Consider the following 8,904-nt stretch of genomic DNA (forward strand, 5'->3'; position numbering starts at 1 on the left):
CCTAATGGGGTTATAATTTAATGGGTCAGTTCTTTCACCATAATTCTTGAAAACTGGTACCACAGAAGAGGTTTTCCAGCAGTTAGGAAAGCTAGATTCGTTAAGGCATTTGTTGTAAAGTTTTGAGAGAACTGGAGCCACCTCAGCAGAGCATTTTCTTTTTAGTAGCACAGCCGGTATGCTTTTGAGGTGTCTAGGTTTTTATGATACCATGCACCTGGGAAGGGGTGATTTTCAAGTAATTTAATGTGGCGTCTGTCCGCAAAGGAAAGTCAGGGAGGGAGTGTTATGTTAGGAGTGTCAGAATTCGCCATTAAAAGAAAGAGTGATTATGTAGACTCGCTATCTTTCGAAGCTTATAACAAAACCCTAATTTATTTTTTCAATAAAAGGAGCAAAGACCAACCTTTAACATAATAAAAGGTTTTATCGAAAAATATACAATATTTTTAAATCAGTTTTTTAAAAAAGATTTCACGAAATCCAACTTTATCTAGATATATTAAATATATATAAATTCAAAAAATCACTTACCTATATAAAATACTAATCAATGGATGCTTCCATTCTTCATTTATGAAAATTTTTCCTTATTTATATTTTATATTCCATTTATTTTTTTAGTAAAAGAATTTTTAACAACTATTTGAAAAGACCGCCATTACAAAGCATTAATGGTGTTAGCTAGCCGGTGTTTCTTCCTGTTTGGAAATACGGATGGACAAAAGGATGTAGAAATGACACATACACATAAGCCGTGAAACCTTGTGCATGAAGAAATATGTGTCACCGTAGGTAAAAACTAATCACATTTTACTTATCAGGTTTTGCCTTTATAAAAAAAAAACACCCAACAAAATTTTAATTTTTTTTTTCTTCTCTCAAAGAAATACATGAGTTTTTGATTTAATATATTTGATTCCTTCTTTATGAGTGATTTTTTTTTAATTATCTAAAAAAAAAACATTGAATGAAATAGGAAAAAATGTTGTAATTCTACGAAATTTTCTGGAAAATATAACAAAATTATAAGGTTTCACTTAAAAAAAATCAATATGGCTTAAAAAAAAAGTTTTAAACTTTGGACTTTACCGGTAAATTTTCAAATAACTGTTGTTTTTGTTTGTTTTAAATAAGCTTACTTTATTTATTGATCTTTTATCTTCAATTTGCGATATATAAATTTCAGATTAGAAAATTAATTATTTTCATTTGAATAGACATTTCAAAATGGGGTGGGATGGATTAAAAAAACCCGCTTGTCTAGAATATTATGTTGGGTTTATTAAAAAGAGCATAAAATTTCACATTGAACCTGAAAATATCGTAAAAATTGAACTATTAGAAAAATTTTGAGAGATTTTAAAATTTTTAAAATTGAAATAATTAACTCGTAAAATTCAATTGATTTCATTACGTAAAAAGTTTTGTGTTAGGGGTGTCAAAAATTCCAAAAAAAATCTGACACACATGTCACTGTGTCGGTGGTGTGCCGGGTCCAATGTGGAGTTTGAGGCAAACCGACTGGCGAGCAGGTTAGCCTTCTCGGTAGCCGTGCAAACAACCTCGTGATCGTTTGATAGTGGGGGAATCCTTGACTGCCCATTATTTACTAAACTGTTGTAGATTTTCCAAAAACCACGAATGTTTTGTTCACATTAGCATTTCCAACACAATTGATTCCTTTTTTTTTAAATTATCATTCATTGATGTTTTTTACATTAAAAACAATACTTAACATGAATTGATGCAATTTTACCTTCTGGAATGTTTTCTTTTTTTTGTTGATTTTGGGGGGTTTTTTTTGGGGGGGGGTCAATTTGACTTTCGGATAAATTGTCTTCTCACCCAAGCTCACCGCAAATCTGTTTTTTCTTTATCCTCACTCATATTAAAAGAGTTTTTTTTTACATTAAAAAAATTAGGTGCTTCTTTGTTATTGTTAAAAAATATATATAAATTTTAACAATGAAAAGTAATTTTTTTTTATTTAACAAATGAGTTAATAACAAAAAATAAAACTTGAAATAATAATAAATGAAAATAGTTTACTTTTCTGCGAACTTGCTTTTCCAGTCATCATTTGAAATATCAACTTCCATCCGTCAAACTCGTCTCGTTTAAATTAACACATCTTATAATCATTTCTTTGTTGAAATCAGATTACCAAACAGAAAGTAAGTATTACTTTAAGTTAATTGCTTTTTAGACTTCTTTTTTACAACAGTGGTGCGACGCTGCGTCAAAAGTATTATGTTTCCCTTTGGTTTTGATAATATATATATGTTGGCATGTAAACAAAGACTGATAATATTATAGATAGATGTGGACAAAATGGACAAAGAAAACGAACCCTAAGCTTCTATATATATATTTTTTAGTTTCCGTCTATATTTTTATAAATTTTAAAAAGTTAAAGACCAAAGTAAAAAAACTTGAATTTAAATTGGAAATAATATTTTAAAAAATAGCACGCAAAAATAAAGCGAATAAGGACCATCTTTTTAAACAACAAATTCCATTATAAACAAAACACAAAAAAAGATTCCATTATAAACACAACACAAACAAATTCCATTATAAACAAAATACAAACAAATTCCATTATAAACAAAACACAAAAAAAAAATTCCATTATAAACAAAACACAAAAAAATTCCATTATAAACAAAACACAAAAAAAAGATCAGTTCGTTTAAAAAAAAGAAAAATTAAAAAGAAAAAAAAAACAACCATATGTAAACAGAGTTTACTAAAACAAGTATAGAGCTGGATTTCATCAAAGTACGGATCACGGGAAGTGTAATAATTACATTTAATTGATTTAATTTTGTTGTAATAAAACCGGAAATGTTTCTTTAATTAAAATATTTTTGAATGTACACCAGAAAAAATTTCTTTATTTTTCTCTAAAAACGTTTCATATTTTACTCGGTATAAAAAGTATTGATGACGTTTACCAATGTTTCTTTTTTTTAAATAAAACGTTTGTAAAAATATTCAAAAGTTAATTTTAATGTTTCAGGCGTGTCGCTACAAATTTACACTAGTAAATATTTTTTGGGGTTTGTATTACTGTACACATAGATTCGAAAAATTTGTCAAAAAACAAATATATAACAAATAAATGTTATCAAAGGCAAGATAAGTTACTTTTCTACCTAACTGGATTTTGTGTTTTTATTCAATGTAATATGTTTATTCAGCTCGAAAAACATGCAGTGTTTACGATGTATTGGACAATTCAAAATGGCACCCAACACTCTCTTTAACATGGTAAGTTTGAGAAAAGGTGTTATAAATAATAAACTAGACAAAATATTATTTTAAAAAACACCGAATATATGTCAACTTATGTCACGGTAAAATATAATGAGCAAATTTCTAGCAGTATTTTGTCGAGTTTATTATTTATAACATCTTTTCCTGAATACTTGATTGTTAATAAATACTTGATAGTAAATAAATACTTGATAGTTAATAAATACTTGATTGTTAATAAATACTTGATAGTTAATAAATACTTGTTTGTTAATAAATACTTGATTGTTAATAAATACTTGATTGTTAATAAATACTTGATTGTTAATAAATACTTGATAGTAAATAAATACTTGATTGTTGATAAATACTTGTTTGTTAATAAATACTTGATAGTTAATAAATACTTGATTGTTAATAAATGCTTGTTTGTTAATAAATACTTGATAGTTAATAAATGCTTGATTGTTAATAAATACTTGCTAGTTAATAAATACTTGATTGTTAATAAATACTTGATTGTTAATAAATACTTGATAGTTAATAAATACTTGATAATTTATTAATACTTGCTAGTTAATAAATACTTGATAGTTAATAAATACTTGATTGTTTATTAATACTTGATAGTTAATAAATACTTTATTGTTAATAAAAAATTGATTGTTAATAAATACTTGACAGTTAATAAATACTTGATAGTTAATAAATACTTGATTGTTAATAAATACTTGATAGTTAATAAATACTTGATAGTTAATAAATACTTGATTGTTTATAAATACTTGATAGTTAATAAATACTTGATTGTTAATAAATACTTGATAGTTAATAAATACTTGATAGTTAATAAATACTTGATAGTTAATAAATACTTGATTGTTAATAAAAAATTGATTGTTAATAAATACTTGATAGTTAATAAATACTTGATAATTAATAAATACTTGATTGTTAATAAATACTTGATAGTTAATAAATACTTGATAATTTATTAATACTTGCTAGTTAATAAATACTTGATTGTTAATAAAAAATTGATTGTTAATAAATACTTGACAGTTAATAAATACTTGATAGTTAATAAATACTTGATTGTTAATAAATACTTGATAGTTAATAAATACTTGATAGTTAATAAATACTTGATTGTTAATAAATACTTGATAGTTAATAAATACTTGATTGTTAATAAATACTTGATTGTTAATAAATACTTGATAGTTAATAAATACTTGATTGTTAATAAATACTTGATTGTTAATAAATACTTGTTTGTTAATAAATACTTGATAGTAAATAAATACTTGATTGTTGATAAATACTTGTTTGTTAATAAATACTTGATTGTTAATAAATACTTGATTGTTAATAAATACGTGATTGTTAATAAATACTTGATAGTAAATAAATACTTGATTGTTAATAAATACTTGATTGTTAATAAATACTTGATAGTTAATAAATACTTGATTGTTAATAAATACTTGATTGTTAAATACTTGATTGTTAATAAATACTTGATAGTTAATAAATACTTGATTATTAATAAATACTTGATTGTTAATAAATACTTGATTGTTAATAAATACTTGATAGTAAATAAATACTTGATTGTTAATAAATACTTGATTGTTAAATACTTGATTGTTAATAAATACTTGATAGTTAATAAATACTTGATTATTAATAAATACTTGATAGTTAATAAATACTGTAAATTCCATTCAAATCCGTTGATTTTTTTTTAATTTGGGTGCATTTTTTTTTACTGAAGAGAGGGCTGAAAATGTTGATACATTTAAGGATATCGGCCATCCATTTTACATGCCCCCAATTATAGAATCCTTTCTAATCGGGTATTTTTATTTGCTTTAAAATTTCTTTGCAAGTGATTTGAAAACGTCGCAAATTGTTTGTTCAGTAAAAAAAAAGTAAAGGCGCATAAATACATAAAAAGGACAGAAAATTGTTTTGACATGATAGTGATTCAGTTAAAAAACCTATGAATGAAGATAAGACATTCGACTCACTTCATCAAGTATGACTAACACAGGAATTCATATATCTCAAACAAGAAGAGAATGACTGGAGTTTGCATTACAAATCTACTTTTTAAAGTTTGGTTGCTTTACATCTTCATGCAACCGTAATTGTTTTCCAATCTTCATTCAATCCTCGTTATTCTTAATTTATTGTAATTAACTGCTCGTTTTTATTTCATTTGGCGTAAATGTTATGTATGGTACATTTGATCATATTTTGGTTACTGCAGTGGGGTAGGTTCTGCCTATTAGAATTTGCTGTAGTTGAGACTATATTCGTCATCCAACATCTGAGTCAGTTGTACTAAGAATAACTTTCTACACATAAAATATAATTAGTCATGTTTTATTCGAAAAAAGAGTCTAATTTTATTACTGAATATTTTTTCACGTACAAACTCATTTTAATGAGAAGTTTTAGTTATTAAATTAAAATATTGTTTTATGATTTTTTTTAAATAATTCATAAAACTACTACGCTAAAATGTTTATTTCTGTATAAAAGGACGGTTCATTTATAAAACATTTAATTTTTGTTCAGTACTCAATATGCAGACGTCGAAGCGTTGGTTTAACTCCTTTCATATTGCTATTTTTCTGACAGTATTTAATTATGGTTACGTTTTTCAACATTTCAATAAATGTTGTTTGTGAACAAGAATATAACTGTTACCTATTTCGACTTTAATTTGTGGTATCTTTATTATTTCTAAAAATAACCTTGTATTTTAATTTAAGTCAAACTCATATTTAAAATATAATTTTGCTCGATACAATGAAATATAGTAAATAATATAACATGTGAAAAAGATGAATTAATTTCCTTTGTATTTTCTTGAATACCAACTATTGGTAGGTAATTTTGGAAAATTTAATATGTTCTCCAATTTCAGAAATCGTTAACTAATTGATTTGTTGAAGTAGACCGTGTTAGAAAATTGCCAGATTTGTTACATGCACTGAAAAGGATTAGTCAATATGTTGCAAATGTAACGAGATTATTGTAATAGGTTTTAGAAGATGATCAATAAAGTATTTGTGCTTCCAAAATATTAGAAATAATTTATTTTGTTTATGAACAAAATAATATCTGTAAATCATATTAAAAACATTAAATTTTGATTTCATTGAATATTCTATAAAAATATAGTTAAATATTATATATACAAGATGAATAAACTCATATAATTGATAAGTATCGTAAAATTTCTTTATTTAATAACTAAATAAAAACCACTGAATTTGTGGACTTCTTATAAATTTTAACATGATAATTTTAATTTTATCTTTTAACAAACTATACAGAAACTTACTTATAATTTATCTTTTATAAATAACTGCATATACGCTAAAGTCTTAAAAAGTTTTGTTTGTGAAAACATGTATAAAATTGGTATATTATCTTTAAATTTATCTTTTGTTTTTAATTTTTCAGAATATCAAACAAAAAATACAAATGGATTAAAGTTAAAAGCCAGAAACGGGAGAAATGTAAACTATACATGTTTTTCTCACATTTAATCGTATATTTTGATAATATATTTAAAAAAAAAACAATTTGCTATTAACTGGGAAAGTATTTCTACATCTTCTTATTCAATTGCAACCTAGCTAGAATACTTTTTCAACTTCATATGATTAATTTCGTTATAGGTGACTATGATTCACATACTTTAAGTTTATATGATTAGTCTTTGCACGTGTGCATATGACTAATACACTTATGCACTCTTTAAAAAATACAAAACGTGATGTATCCTAAATAGTTAATAAAAACATACTGCTTATTGTCAAAATTGAACTTTTAGTTTGATTAAGCTTTACAAAACAGTAGTATATAATCACCTCTGAAATATTTCGCCTTTGAAAATGAACACCAAATCGAATATTGAAGAGAAACCATATTCTTGTAAAGTATGTGGGTCTTTTTTTACACTGAAAAAAAGTATGCTGCGACATATGAACATACATACTCACGAGAAACCATATTCTTGTGAAATATGTGGATCTTCTTTTACACAAAAGCAACATATGTTACAACACATGCCAACGCATACAGGAGACAAACCATATTCTTGTGAAATATGTGGCTCGTTTTTTACAAGAAAACACAGTATGCTGCAACATATGCGAATACATACTGGAGAGAAACCATATTCTTGTGAAGTATGTGGCTCTTCTTTCACAAGAAAATCCCACATGTTGCAGCATATGCGAATGCATACTGGAGAGAAGCCATATTCTTGTGAAGTTTGTGGCTCTTCCTTCACAATCAAACAACATATGTTTGAACATATGCGAACACATACTGGAGAGAAACCATATTCTTGTGAAATTTGTGGATCGTCATTTTCAATGAAACATAGTATGTTGCAACATATGCGACTGCATACTGGAGAAAAACCATATTCTTGTGAAGTATGTGGGTCTTCTTTTACAAGGAAACTCTATATGTTGCGACACATGCAAAGACATACTGGAGAGAAACCATATTCTTGTGAAATATGTGGGTCTTCATTCACAGAGAAAAAGAATATGTCGCAACATATGTTAACACACACTGGAGAAAAACCACATTCTTGTGAAATATGTGGCTCCTCGTTTACACAGAAACAGCATATGTTGCGACATATGCGAACACATACTGGAGAAAAACCATATTTCTGTGAAATATGTGGTTCTTCATTTTCAATGAAACATAATAGGTTACAACATATGCGAACACATACTGGTGAGAAACCATATTCTTGTGAAGTGTGTAACTCCTCATTTTCAATGAAACAACATATGTTAGAACATATGCGAACACATACTGGGGAGAAACCATATTCTTGTGAAGTATGTGGCTCTTCTTTTAGACAGAAACAACACATGTTACAACATATACGAACACATACAGGAGGTAAACAGTGAATACATAAACTGAGTTAGGAAGATATATAAAACCGAACTTACAGCCCAGAGACTAAGCACAGAAAAGGTTTACAATGTATAAAGTAACATACAGAAACACGTGTCAATCTAGAATTTATCTGCCCAGATGGACAGTAGGTATAGATATTGACTATCAACCACATTTGTGAGTACCGGACAATACCTGAGCAGCTCCAATGACCCAACTCTGAACATCATGAAACAAGAGGAAGTAGAAAACCTAACTCACGAAACTGAGTAAACATTTTGGGTAATACTCTCTTACAAATGGGACAGAAACTTAAAGTAAATCTGCTACAGAAATATCCCAAAAGAGTAGCAAGAAATACATAAAACCCTTCATGACAGAATAACAAATAATGAGCCAATCAACAAGGTGTCAAGAAGGTTATATTAACTACCCAAAATCAAAGCTTGATGGCCAATGCTTTGAAAGAGATGAGTGGTCTCAGCAATAAAAATAAATGCAGGTTCTACCACACATAAGTAGAGATTAGGAGCCACCTGATATCCGACTGTAAGGTTCTGCTAAGGGACGGCTACTATACAACGTGACACAATAAAATGTGTAAATATCTCCACTGAACGATCTGGAAGAAGTTGAATGTTGAATGGAGCAGCAAGTCTGTAGAAGTTAGTATATCTAATGATGGGTTAAACAGAG

The 8,904-nt window shown here is 27.0% G+C and overlaps 1 long non-coding RNA gene across 1 annotated transcript; it reads left to right on the plus strand.

Annotated features, from left to right (window-relative positions):
- Positions 1-1,115: 1,115 nt before the first annotated feature.
- LOC145270526 (uncharacterized) lies at positions 1,116-7,868 on the plus strand. The gene is made up of 2 exons (XR_013865421.1): positions 1,116-2,177; positions 6,742-7,868. It is a non-coding gene; the product is annotated as an uncharacterized LOC145270526 (long non-coding RNA).
- Positions 7,869-8,904: the final 1,036 nt, after the last annotated feature.

The sequence above is a fragment of the Euprymna scolopes genome, chromosome 46, assembly GCF_053919585.1.
Source record: "Euprymna scolopes isolate OS-2025 chromosome 46, ASM5391958v1, whole genome shotgun sequence".
NCBI lineage: Eukaryota > Metazoa > Mollusca > Cephalopoda > Sepiida > Sepiolidae > Euprymna > Euprymna scolopes.